Consider the following 14,241-nt stretch of genomic DNA (forward strand, 5'->3'; position numbering starts at 1 on the left):
CCCATCCTGAAACTTTAGATAGATGGTGTCATACTTTACATCCCTTTATTTTGTGGACCCATGGGTCACGGATTTATTCTGTGGCTGATTTTAATAGATATATTTAATTTTATTGATTTTGTACTCCCTAATTTTTTTTATTCCTGTTTATGGTCTTTCATTTCCACTCATAGAGACCTCTTTAACGTTTCTGGTAGGGCTGGTCTAGTGGTTATGAATTCCTTTAACTTTTGTTTATCTAGAAAACTCTTTATCTCTCTTCTATTCTAAATGATAGCCTTGCTGGATAGAGTATTCTTGGGTACAGGGTGTTTTTTCTTTCAGCACTTTTAATATATCATGGCAATCCCTTCTGGCCTGCAAAGTTTCTGCTGACAAATCAACTGATAGCCTTATGGGGTTTCCCTTCTATATAAATGTTTTCTTTTCTCTTGCTGCTTTACAAATTCTCTCTTTATTACTACTTTTTGCAATTTTAATGACTATGTGTGGACCTCCTTGGGTTGATTTTGTTGGGGGGATCTCTGTGCCTCCTGGATCCAGATAACTGTTTCCTTCTCCAGACTTGGCAAGTTTTCAACTATTCTTTATTCAAATACATTTTCTGCCCCCTTTCACTCTCTTCTCCTACTGGGATCCCTGTAATGTGAATGTTATTATGTTTTATAGTGTCCCTGAGTTCTCTTAATGTATTTTCATTTTTTATTATTCTTTTTTTCTCTCCTGTTCAGCCTGATTGCTTTCCACTTCTCTGTCCTCCAGGTTGCTGATCCGTTCTCCTCCTTCCTCTAGTCTACTATTTATTCCCTCTACTGTATTTTTAATTTTGGTCATTGCGTTTTTCATCTCTGATTGGTTCTGTTTTATGTTTTCTATCTCTTTGTTGAGGGTCTCACTAATATCCTCCACTCTTTTCTCAAGTCCAGTAACTATATTTATGACCTTTACTTTAAATTCTCTGTCAGTCATGTTACTTATCTCTGTTTAGTTTAGGTTTCTTGCTGTGATTTGTCTTGTTCTTTCATTTAGGACACATTCCTCTGTCTCCTTCTTTTGTTAACTCTGTTTCTATGTGTTAGGAAAGTCAGGTATGTCTCCTGCTCTGAAAGTCATGGCCACTGGGGATGGGGTGGGGAAAAATGAAAAAAAAAAAAGAAAAGAAAAAAATAAAGTCGTGGCTTTAGGAAGAAGAGGTCCTGGAGTGCAGTGTCCCCTGTTCACCAGACCCTGACACTTCAGAAATATTGCATGTGTGTGTTCTGTGTGCTCTACTGTTTTGTCCCCTAAGAAGCTTTTGTTGGTGGGTGGGGCTTTCAGTCAGACCAGGTGTATGCTGTCAGCCTGCTTGCTGGGGTTATAGTTGGAGTGATGTGTGTGGTGATCTTCTCCTCACCCTGGGGCAGGAATCACTTTGGAGTGATGCCAGCCCCTATTGGGGCTGCCTGCACATTGCTTGGCTGTGGCACCACTTTGGATGGACTCTGGCCAAGGGCATGTTGGAGGGTGGGGGTCCACAGGAGAACACAGGGTAGGACATGTGGTGCCAACAAGGTCCACATGGTGAGCTGCAGGAGGGGACCCACAGCTCCCAGGAAAACTCCTGTAGAGATCAGATGGGTTGGAGAAGACCTACTTAAATGATTTTGGGTGTCAACCTCTTATCAGATATGTGATTTGTAAATATTTTCACCTGTTCTATAGGCTGCCTTTTCATTTTGTTGGTTGTTTCTTTTGTTTTTTTGTAGTCCCACTTGTTTATTTTTGCTTTTGTAACTCTGCTTTTGGTGTCAGATCCATACAACCATTGGCAAAACCAGTGTCAAGGAGTTTTCCTCCTATGTTTTCTCATAGGGTTTTACAGTTTTCAGGTCTTACGTTTAAGTCTTTAATATACTTCAAGTTAATTTCTGTGGGTGGGATAAGATAGGGCTCCACTTCCATTCTTTTGCATGTGAATATCCGGTTTTCCTACTACCATTTATTGAAGAAACTGTCTTTTCTACATTTAATATTCTTGGCTATTTTGTCAAGTATTAGATGGCTGCATACATGTGGGTTTACTTCTCTGCTCTCAATTCTGTTCTGTTGATCTATGTGTGTGTGTGTGTGTGTGTGTGTGTGTGTTCTGCCAGTACCATACTGTTTTGATTACTATGGTTTTGTAATATAATATATAATATGTAATATATAATATGTAATATATAGTGATGCCTCCAACTTTGTTCTCCTCAGGATTCCTTTGATTATTCCGAGTCTTTTGTGGTTTCACATGAATTTTAGGATCATTTTTTTCTACTTCTGTAAAAAAAATGCCATTGGAATCTTGATAGGAATTGCATTCGATGTATAGATAACTATGGGTAGAATGGGACATTTTAACAATTTTAATTCTTCTTTCTACTCTGTCTTAAAGTCTCTGTGGGATTAGTTCTTTTTTTAATGTTATTTATTTTTGAGACAGAGAGTGTGTGCATGAGCAGGGGAGGGGCAGAGGAGTGGGGTACAGAGGATCCAAAGTGGGCTCAGTGCTGATAGCAGAGAGCCCCATGTGGGACTTGAACTCACGAACTGTGACATCATGACCTGAGCCGAAGTCAGACATTTGGCCGACTGAGTCACCCAGGTGCCCCGAGATTAGTTCTTTAAGTGTCACAAGTGGAAAATGTATCCCCTATGTAAGAACTATAGATGTTTTATGTTAAAAAGAGAAACGTGGGAATTTATCCATTTCTTTGGACTAATAAGTCAACATGATTATAAAGAAACACAAAAGAAGGTGAAATGCAATAAGATGCTTGCTGAACTAATTTCTGAGGTCTCAGAACTTCAGTGTCTTTTATCTTGATTTTTGTGGTTCATTTTAGAAGATGAGGATAACGCAGAAAAAGAGTCACATATTCATGTCCTGAGCCTTGTGAGAAAATTCCTGGTTTGGTAAAAGAAGTTAGGACATTTACAATTCCCAGAGAGGAAGTCTGACAAGTCTTAACACTTCTTAAAAATTCTTAATTCCCTGAGGATAGGAACAAAACTTCCTCAAATCTTTCGTCAAATAGGGCTCATTTCATATCAAAGAATTAACAAGCCTCCTTAAGGACCTAACATAGAACCACGGGGTAATTAGGCTCATTTGGGGCTCAGGCTCTTCAAGATCTCTTATTTTTAAAACACTTCAGATCTGAAATGCCTTGTCAGAACTAGAAAGAAAGAAAAAAGACAAATCCCCACTGCATGCAGATATGTGGGGGGGGCGGGGAAGCAACCTTCTTTATTTGCCTCTTTCCTTTCCTGCCTTGCTAATGATTTCTTATTTTTCTTATGCTACTTCTAATTTAAGCTCCTCTTGGTATGTTTTCTCCTACTTTCTGTTCTGAGAGATATTAAGAGAATGTGTTCCTAAGAGCTCTCAGTATTTAAAACTGGGAAAAAGAATGGTGTTGCTCCAGTCAGAACATCCAGATACACTTGTTTTAAATATATATGGCTGCAGGTTCTTCACGGGGCTAGTGTGGCCAGGGAGTGCCATACGAGTGTGTGCTCACATTTCGGCACGGCAACAGTCATCGATCAAGTTTGGAAAGAAGTTGCGGTATATGTGCAGAGTTCCCTCACCACAGTCTCTTGTTTGATCTGATTTTAACACCACTTCTGTGACACTGGGACTTCCAATGCTACCGTATAATTGAAGATTAAGTTACAGACCCAGTGTCTGGGAGATCCCTGGTGATCTCCTCCTTCTCCTCCCCCTTCCTGACTCCTTTCTCCTTTCTCCATCCACACATATATCTCAGAGTGCCCGTGTTCTCACACGGCAGCCTGAGATCCACTTTTGACTGGTCCACCACTGATCCATGAAATTATCCTTCCCCAAGGTCGTAGTTCATTCACCTTAAGATGGGTGCTTTACCCAAACAAGTTAAGCAGGGCTTATCTCTGGGATTTTAAAAACTAGAACCGAGACTTCAGCACCTCTTCAGTGGCACAAGGTTTTAGAGCATTTGTCTCTACCATTCTACTAAAAACAGCTCTTGTCCAGGTCATCTGTGAACCTTCTGTGGTTGTATCATTGGCCAGTTCTCAGGACTCATTTTTCTCCATCGCTCAGCAGCATGTAGCATCCTGATCACTTTTCCCTCCTCCATTATCTCCAGGTGGCTTCTGGACACCACTCTCTTGCTTCTCCTCCTACCTTGCTGGCTATCCCTTCCCAGTCTTCTATGCAGGTTTGTTCCCAGCTCCCGGTCTTTAAAGGCTGGAGAGCTCCAGGGCTCAGTCTTCAGATTTCTTTTATTCTCTGCTTTGGGCTATCTTTGATTTTTTTTTTTTTTACCTCCAAATCTAATATCTCAGCACGTAATGCTGACTGCCTTCAAAATATATTCAGTATGGCTACTTCTCACCAACTCTACCACATGATTTCTTACCCAGTCACATATTCTCTCACCTACATTGTTGAAATAGTCTCACCTCCTCCATCTTGCCCTCCTATCCTTTAATCTCTACATACAGCCAGAGTGGTTCTACTAAAACATGAATCAGATCCTGTCATTTTTCTCAGCTCAGTATTTTCCAATGACTTTCCTTTCCAGAGTAAAAGCCCAGATCCTTACAGTTACCTTGGATCTATATGGTCTGGCCATTGCTACCTTTCCGATCTTGTCTCTCAGCTCTTTCCTTTCCCCTGTGTCTATGCTGCCACGCTAGCCCTCTTGTTTATCCTCAAACATGTCAAGAGCATGTTTTCACTTCAGAGTTTTCGTGTTTGCCCGTCCACCAAATATTCTTATTACTTTCTCCCTAACTCCTTTATTTGTTCAAACAATACCAAACATGAGAAGACTTTCCCTGGCCACATTTATAAAATAACATGTGCCACCACCTGGCACTCCCCTGCCCCTTTTGCTGGTTATTTTTTTTCCACAGCAGTTACCACTACCTGGTATATTATTTGTACATTTTTTAGTGCGCAACTTTCTCCGTTCCACTAGAATAGAAGATCCCTGAGGGCAGACATTTTCCTTGTCACCACTGTGCTCCTAGTGCCAGAATGGTTCATGGCATACAGTCAGTCTCTAAAGCAATAGCTGATTGAGTGAATAAACAAGCCTGAGTCTAGAGCTGTGGGAGACTGTGTTTCTTAGCAAGTAGAGAAAGCCAGTGTGAAATAAGAGAGAACAAAGCCAGCATGCTGGTGGGAGCAGAGACCAGGTGAAAGATGAGTGAGTACTGGTTGAGCTCGGTTTCCTGATGGTTTCTGATGTGTTCAGGTGCATTTTGGATCACCTGCTGCTTGGTGGTTCAGTCCTCCCATGGCATCCCTGGACTTTTGTGGCCTTGTGTTCTGCCAGGGTCCTAATGAGTACACCAAAGTCATATACACAGAAGGAACTGTGGGCAGGACCAGAACCCAGATCTTGGATTTTCAATCTAGCATCATACTAGGTGTTTCTGCAGTTTAAAGCCCTTATGTAATTACACAGCCCAGAGATATTTGTGCCCAAATCCACTTGAACCAAGGCCCCAGAAGGTGTCAAAGGTGAATGAGGTCCTGCTAAACTTTCTAAATATCTGCTTTCCTCCTGCCAGAGGGTGCAATCAGTTTCTTATGTAAACATATATTTTCAGGATCTAGAAAGAACAACACATCATCGTTGACTGTCCCATTATTGATCACTTCATGGTGATATTAAGAATAGAGTGTTTTAGGGGCGCCTGGGTGGCTCAGTCGGTTAAGCAGCCGACTTCAGCTCAGGTCACGATCTTGCCGTCCGTGAGTTCGAGCCCCGCGTCGGGCTCTGGGCTGATGGCTCGGAGCCTGGAGCCTGCTTCCGATTCTGTGTCTCCCTCTCTCTCTGCTCCTCCCCCATTCATGCTCTGTCTCTCTCGGTCTCAAAAATAAATAAAAAACGTTAAAAAAATTAAAAAAAAAAGAATAGAGTGTTTTAAAAAATTATTTGCATAAATGACTGGAGAGATCCTATGATGTTGTTTTGGAAGAAATGTTAGAGGCAACTTCATCCATCTAGAGAAATGCTATGATTGATTAAAGATAACTTGGTTAGTGACAGAGCTAGAGCTAGAACCCCAGTATCACACAGCTGTTTGACTTTCAACTCAGGCTCTTTTTACTGCACAAGATGCCTCATTTTTCCTTTTTCCTTTGTCCTTTCAACCCCACCCTGTTCTCTGAGGTTATGTACACCTGTGTAAACTCTATTATCCCTCCATCAATAAATTGTGGATCATGCTACTTCGTTGTCTCCAGGGAGTGTGGTGACACATTTTAAATGAACTCAGGGTAACCAAAGAGTGTTAGATGGAAGGCAATCTCATACAAGCTGTGAATGAAATATAAATCAATCCAAACTCAGCAATTTATGGACTCACCCATGTGAAAGAATAATAACTTTAGATTATGTCCTAAAGGCAGGTTTAAGGGTCACCATGAGTAGACTTTTTTTATATTTCTATTTTAGAATGAGATACTGATTATTATCTTAGAGCTAAATTCTACTTTGCACTATCTGTCCTGCAGTCTGGAAAAAAGTATAAATTACCTAATGAAGTGTGAAAACACTAAATGCTTCTTAATTCTTGATAGTTTTAGAAGGATGAATGATATAAGAATAAGGAAGAGCTATAGCAAATATTTAGGAGAATTAAAATATATATCTTTATATTTGCATGATTCCAGGTTATATGAGATAAAGTTTCTTCAAATCTGGAAGACCCATCTCAGGATGCCAGCAAGGAGATGTATCACTTTCAACTATATGTTCTTTTTTTGAGTAATCCTATTCATATTGAAATCATGGGAATGAGAACCTAAATTGGCTCAGTCTGACATAACACCCACTGACCAGAGGAAAGCAGGATACATTCCCTGCAGTAGGGAAGTTCTAGTTCCCCAAGACAGAAGTGAGAAGACATGCATGCCGAAAAATGAGAAATAACAGGTGTCCCCTAAATTCCCCTGGATTTGTTCTTTTGCCATTTCCCCCATGTTGTCATAACGTGTTGGGAAATAGCAGAGTATAGGGCAAAGAGACCTGGAATAGATTCTGAGTCTTGAATTTGACCTTCATCTCTGCGTAACATTAGACAAGTCATATATATAACCTTTTGGGTACTTGGTTTTCTCATCTGTAAAATTGGAGAGCTTTAATGTGTTGTTGCCAAGATTTCTTCCCGCTTCATAGGGGAAGAATTTATGGCACAAACTTGGGCGCTGTCCACGGTTCTGCCAAGTTAAAGTGAAATCTTTATAACTGTACTTCAGGGCTTTATTGTGATAAACACCCCCAATGAGAATTTATTCTGTTTAAACATCAAGATTCTGATGGCGTAGACTCAAGTAGCCACCCAGATTGGGGTGGCTGAGAGCTGTGGAAGATGTCTTGGGCTGGGAATTAAGAGATGTAGTGCAACGCTCATCTGTGCTTTGGTCTCTCTGACATTCGTCTACTCTTCACTTAAACACCGCGATTTTCTTTTGGTCACTCAGTTATCTGGTATCGGTCCATACAATTCAGGTAGAGCCGAATTTACCCTCCACACTCCACCTCCATTTAGCCCACTTTGTTACGGTGAAAAATTGCAGGTCTGTACAAGATTCCAGGGGCTGAGTCATGTGAACTTTCTAAGGTGCTGGCTTTAGTGACAAGCACCAGTCAGGGAAAGCTCAGCTCCTTTGGAGCATGAATAGGGAAGAAAAAAACAGTGAAAAATAATGCAAAAGGGAGACAAAAAAGGACCTAGACGTTGGATGGGTTTTCCTCAGGTGCTGAGGAGATTCAGAAGATTAACTTCATTCCACAACCTCCCATCCAAAGAGGTAGAGTCACCTGAGTCCCTGAGGAAGGTGTCCTCCATGAAGTAACCCATTGCTGAGAAAATTTCAGCATCTCCTCCAATAGATCAGTAGTACTTAGAGTCAAAGACCACTGTAGAAGCCAAGTAAGGTTCCAGAAGGGAGATCAGTGGCTACACCTGAGTAAGAAAGAAGAGTCTAATTTCAGTTCCACATACATAGAGATTCTGGCTGGGACCACGGACATAAAATGAGCATTTAGTGCTCTGAGGTCAATATAATCACATGTGCAAGTTATTGCAAGAACATAATGGATGATCATGTTGGCTGATGGTGGTGTTGAGGGGAGACTGCTCAGGGACAGTTTCCTTGTGGGAATAAGAGCCAAGCCATCATAAAAGAAACATGCGAATTAGCGGAGAGAGGCTCATTGCAGGCTTAAGGGACAGGGGGCAAGGGGCAGGGGCAGCAGAGTGACCATCAGTGGGCACGTTTGTGAGCATCAGTAGGTGTGTTTGTTGAATCACGTGCTGTTCAGTGCGGCTGGACCCTGAGTCCAAGGCAAGGACAGGTGGGAGACAGAGCTGGAGAAGGCAGCAGGGCACGGATCTTGGAGGGCCTTTGATACCACGAGAAAGAACTTGGACATTTCCCTGTAGATCAGAGGTCACACACTGGTAAACCATGGGCTAATTTTTACCCTTAGGTGTTCTGTTTGGCCGATACAACATTATTTTACCATTGTAGGTGAGCGATGAATCATGGGAATCTACTCCTGAAGCTAAAAGCACACTGTATACACTGTATGTTAGCTACCTTGACAATAATTTTTATTTAAAAAATAAACATAAAAAATAATTGAAATAGCTTTAAATTTTTTTTTAAATTTCCGCTTTGTTGATGGTTTCTGTTGCTGTGCAGAAGCATTTTAGTTTGATGTAGTAGTACTTTTTTATTTTTGATTTTGCTGCTTGCGGATTTAAAAATTGGGTGGCTTCACGTATCCAAAGATCTAGATTTCTGGTCTCTCTTGAAAAAAATGAGAGGATCTGGCAATCCAGGGCCTCTATACACTGATATAGGTGAAGATTACCTGGAGACAAATAAGAGCTCTCCTCCCTGGATGGGGCACATGTGTTTCGAGCTCATTGCTGTCCCCAGTGCTCTCCACTGGTTCCTCAGCTGGTGTCTGGCTCCTCTCTCTCTCTCTCTCTCTCTCTCTCTCTCTCTCTCTCTCTATCCGCATGGCCCTGTTGTTGAGAGAGGATCTGTAGTGGGACTCAGTTACCTGCATCTAGAGTTGAAGTTTCCGCCCATGGTGTATAACCAAGTTTAGGTCATTTAATCCTTCTGGTGTTCAGTTTCTTAATTTCTTAAATCCAGACTGGTTAACTTCCAAGATCCCTTCCTGCTTCATCACTCTATGATTCTTATATCATTAAAACAGTGATAAAAATGCTCTAGTATTGTCCAGCTTGCAAAAATTCCATACGCTTTTTTTTTAATAGCCCTTGTGAGTTAAATACTGTGTTCTCGATTAAAGAGATGTGTGAACTGAGGTCCGGAGAGGCCAAGATACTAATCCTGTGCCCTTTCTCCCATGCTACACTACACAGTAATGCTGTGCTTGAATTTCTCTTTTCTGATGTTCCCCAGGGTCGGTGCATAACAAATACAATGACAAAATACAACCAACTAGCATGCATGAGATAAAAAATATGAGATATAATTCCGATGCAATGGGACAGTTTCCATATGATAAAAAATAGTAGTCTTGTCTAATTTTTTTTTAAACTTCATGTTTCTTGTAAGATGTTTTGGCACCCCACAGAAGAAGGAGCTAAAAACTGAGCTCCCAAGTAGGCTTTTACTCACTTCTTTTCAGATAATTTATTCAAGCACAAAATCTTTGAAGCCATTTTGTAATCAAGTCTGAAAACGATTTACAATCCTAAGGTTCAGGAATGCTGGGACTAGCATGAAAGGGTATACCTGCAGGGAACGCGGATGTCCCTGGTTGCATATATGCCGGGGGCTTTGGCTCTTCATCTGTGTTCCTCTGAGGGGAGAGGAAGGTGGACTTCTAGGGAGGCAATGGCTTCCTGTCCTCATGATAACCCACAACGTAATGGGAATGCCACACTTGTGAAGTCGTGTCCAGCAACCAGATGTTCTGCTTCATCCAGGCGAACGTGAAGTTGCTGGAAAGGAGAGACTGCCACACGTGGAATGAATAGGAGTCTGGCTTAATGATTCTAATATGACAGACAGACCAGAGCCAAGAGCTGATCATTCGTATGCATTCAAGAGAAGTGTGTAAACTGGAAGACAATTAAGATCATGATGCTAACACAGACAGAAAGGCTAGGGGAAAACTTAGTATGTGATTATGTATAGCTTCTGATGGGGGAACGTTGCTGGGATGTCTTTATTATTGTGTGTGTGAAGCATAATAAATATAATCCTCTTGGTGGGGTCTCTGGGTGGCTCAGTCGGTTAAGCATCTGACTCAGTTTCAGCTCAGGTCATGATCTCACAGTTCGTGAGCTCTGACAGCGTGGAGCCTGCTTGGGATTTCTCTCTCCCTCTCTCTCTGCCCCTCCCCAGCTTCTCTCTCTCTCTCTCTCTCTCTCTCTCTCTCAAAATAAATAAACATTAAAAATTTTTTAAAAAATATAATGCCCTTGGGAATTAAATAGTGTATATAATTTTGCAGAAAAGACTTTGTATGTTTGAGATACTGACTGGGGAAAGGAGATTCTGAGCTGAATGAGAAAAACCCAAGACTGCATCTCAGACAATCAGCTCCCACCACTTTTGCTCGTCACTCCGGTGATCAAGCACCAGATCAAGAGAGTTCTCTGCCTTTGGCAGTAGTCGTGTCCCTTAATCTTCCCCAGGGCTCCTCCTCTGTGGCCATTCACTGGTACCTCACACTGCTGTTGGGAGTCACGTCTCCTTGTTTCTACTGCGGAAAAGCTTGGGATCAAACCACTCTGCAACCAGGTCCCAGACTGGGGTGCACACGCCAGTATTGTGGTGTCTCAGTTGGAATAACATAGTCTTGTCTTCTCAGAGCCTAGCTCTTTGAACCCAGCCCAGCTAAGCTATTTTCTTTTCCTTGGGAAAAACCAGGAGTTTCCTAACAGAGTTGCCAGGGCAACCCAGAGTTTAGGTCAAATCTGCTTTCTTTGCGGTCGCTTGACATGTAAGCATATTATTGTTGGACCTCACTGTCACTTTCTGAACTGGTCTCCGGAAGCATGTTTCACAAGTGTTTTCTCTAATGGCGTCCTCTTGATTCCTTTAATCCCATCTTATCTCCCTTTTCAACCCTAGTAATTTTCTTCTCCATCATTGATCCCCCCAATTTTAGTCTCCTTAGTCGGGTGACACTTTTTTTTTTGATTCCTTGCTCTGACCTTAAGATCCCTGCACTTTCTTTCTTTCTTTCTTTCTTTCTTTCTTTCTTTCTTTCTTTCTTTCTTAAAATAAGTTTGTTTATTTATTTTGAGAGAGACAGAGAGTGTGTGAGCAGGGTAGGGGCAGAGAGAAAGAGAGAGAGAGATTCCCAAGGAGACTTTGCACTGTCAGTGCAGAGCCCGATGGAGGGCTTGAACTCACAAACCGTGAGATCACGACCTGAGCCGAAATCAAGAGCTGGAGGCTTAACCAACTGAGCCACCCAGGCACCACCCCCATTGTTTCTTTTTCTGGTAGTCAACTTCGAAATCATGAATGGGAATTTCCTTATACAGGAGAGAAGAGACTTCTGGTCAGCTTGGAAAAGTAAATTTATATTCTGTTACCTTCTCTGCTCCAAGATGCAGACACAACAAATAAAATGTAAAAAGAAAAAAAAAAAGAAAGAAAGAAATTAAAAACATTAAATGGAACCTCCTGCGATTGCAGTTCTTATAGATTAAAATCACCAAATTTTAGAAATTTTATATGGTTCATCGTAAAATAGAAATGGACTGAAAACACAAGCTGACTATCCCTGTGTCTCAGAAATGAACAAACAATGTAAGTGGTGAGTGGGGCTGGCGTTACAGGCTTGCTTGGTCTGGAAGCAGGCAGTAGTAAAGCTTCACTCTCTTGGGTAACAGGGACTTGAAAATGTCTCATGAGAGTTGGAGGACTGGACGCTTGATTGTTACTTGAAGGTGTTGGAATGGGACTCGATGTCTCATAAAAGACTGTGGGGCAGGGAGCGGGGCAACTGCTACCAACGAATGCTTGGACCCCGTGCATCCTGGCACATGCATGATTTCGGAGGAAGGAGGGCACAGGCTCCGTGGTTTGACCAGCAACTGAACCAGACTGTCTGCTGACTGCGCGGTTTAATGGGCAATATCCCAGTTGTCACCCCAGGGCTTTTCTATTTATTTTTAATTTTTTTAAAGTTTATTTATTCTTGAGGGGGAGAGGGAGGGGCAGAGAGAGAGGGAGACCCAGAATCCAAAGCAGGTGCCAGGCTCTGAGCTGTCAACACAGAACCCGATGCGGGGCTCGAACTTACAAACTGCAAGATCATGACCGGAGCTAAATTTAGATGCTTAACCAACAGAGCCACCCATCTGCCCCTAAATCTGTCTTTAAATACTGGGTAGATGCAGGATCATCTAAATTAATTATCAAAGGACTTTTTTTAAGAGGATCCTGTTTGAGGGTCAGGAGACCCAGAGAAGGCAGAGGGACATTTGCCTTGCTGTCCCAAGAGAAGAGCGGAGAATGCAGTCAGCTCTTGGGAACTCTAACTTCTGACGAGTCCTTCTGGGATTTCGCCCAGTCCCCCTGCCGTTGAACGCCATCCTCTCATTCAGGGTACCCTATCAGTTGTAGTTCTGGGTGTGAAACAGACAATGGGGAGAGGGAAGATGATGGGGTGTGGAAAGAAGAATGAAAGACATAAGCAAAGAAAGTGTCTGCCAGGCCCGTCACCCCACGATGGAAAAGAGGAGACTCCAACAGTTCTTTAGGTCGGCCTCATCCAGACCCTGTCCACCAGCCCAGAGCAGCTTATTTCCACGGAGCACCTCAGAGAATTGCATGTGAGAGATGGAATCCGGAGCGCGAGCTGTATTAATGGTTGTGAACAAACCCAGTTCTCATGTGTCACGTCGAGTGCGAATCAGACGGTTTAGTAGGACACGGTGTGCCGACTCTGTCCTGATGTGTTTCTTGAATTCAGATCTTTGAGTCCCTGGTGACGTTATAACTGACTGGTGGCCCCGACTGCACACGCTTTGGCGTCTCTTCCCAGCACACAACTCGGCACTGGGCTTGCAGTAGGGAGGGGGACTGATGCAGCATTAAACTGTACATTAGGATGAGAACTCCTCATTGTCAACATTTAGAATTGTTTTTAATGTTTATTTATTTTCAGAGAGACAGAGAGACAGAGAGTGTGAGTGAGGGAGGGGCAGAGAGACAGGAAGACCCAGAATCTGAAGCAGGCTCCAGGCTCCGAGCTGTCAGCACAGAGCCTGACCCGGGGCTCAAACCCAAGAACCATGAGATCGTGACCTGAGCCAAAGTCAGATGCTCAACTGACTGAGCCCCCCAGGTGCCCCTGTCAACATTAAAAAAAAAAAGTTTCTTTATTTTTGAGAGAGAGAGAGAGAAAGAGAAAACAAGTGGGGAAAGGGCAGAGAGAGAGGGAGACAGAGGATCCACAGCAGGCTCTGTGCTGAGAGCAGACAACCCAATGCGGGGCTTGAACTCACAAACCATGACATCATGACCTGAGCCAGAATCGGACACTTGACAGACTGAGCCACCCTCGTTGTCAAGATGTTTAATTTTTAACTTAACAGAATGGGAAAAGCCAGGATGTCTTCTGTGGAGCTGAAGGGAGTTGGAGTGAAACTTGTAGGCACGCTGGAGATATGGAAGGAAGAAGGGCTTCTTTACCTCTGGGTGGAGGACCACAGAGGCCTGACACGGAAGACCTCTTCATGTCCATCCCTCCGTCCCCTTAGCAAATATTCATTGAATACGCACAATGCTCTGTAATCAAATGCTTTTGGTATTTGCTGGTGTCCTCTGAGATTGCCTTCCGTTCTCTGTAAAGTTTCTGTTTATCTTTACATCTGTCCTCAGATACCCTCCTCTTTGGAAAAGCTTTCCATGACCCCATAGACCATCTTAGATGCCTCTTTTCCTAGGTACTGCTTTGACCTGGACATACCCCCAGAAAATAAATTACAGTGTTGTAGTGTAAACACCTGTTCCAGGGATGACTCTTACGGGCTGTCTCTACCACCTCTGGCACCAGTAGAGCATCTGGCACATGGCAGATACGCCTAAATATTTGTGGGATAAATGAATGCGTAAATTACTATTCGCATTAAACGTCAGAATGAGGCAGTGGCCGTGAGTCCTCCCAGTTTTGAGGCTTCCACTCAATGGCAGTTTGCGCAGACCCT

Source organism: Panthera pardus, unplaced genomic scaffold (genome assembly GCF_024362965.1).
Source record: "Panthera pardus isolate Hobbes unplaced genomic scaffold, ASM2436296v1 HiC_scaffold_20, whole genome shotgun sequence".
NCBI classification, from domain to species: domain Eukaryota; kingdom Metazoa; phylum Chordata; class Mammalia; order Carnivora; family Felidae; genus Panthera; species Panthera pardus.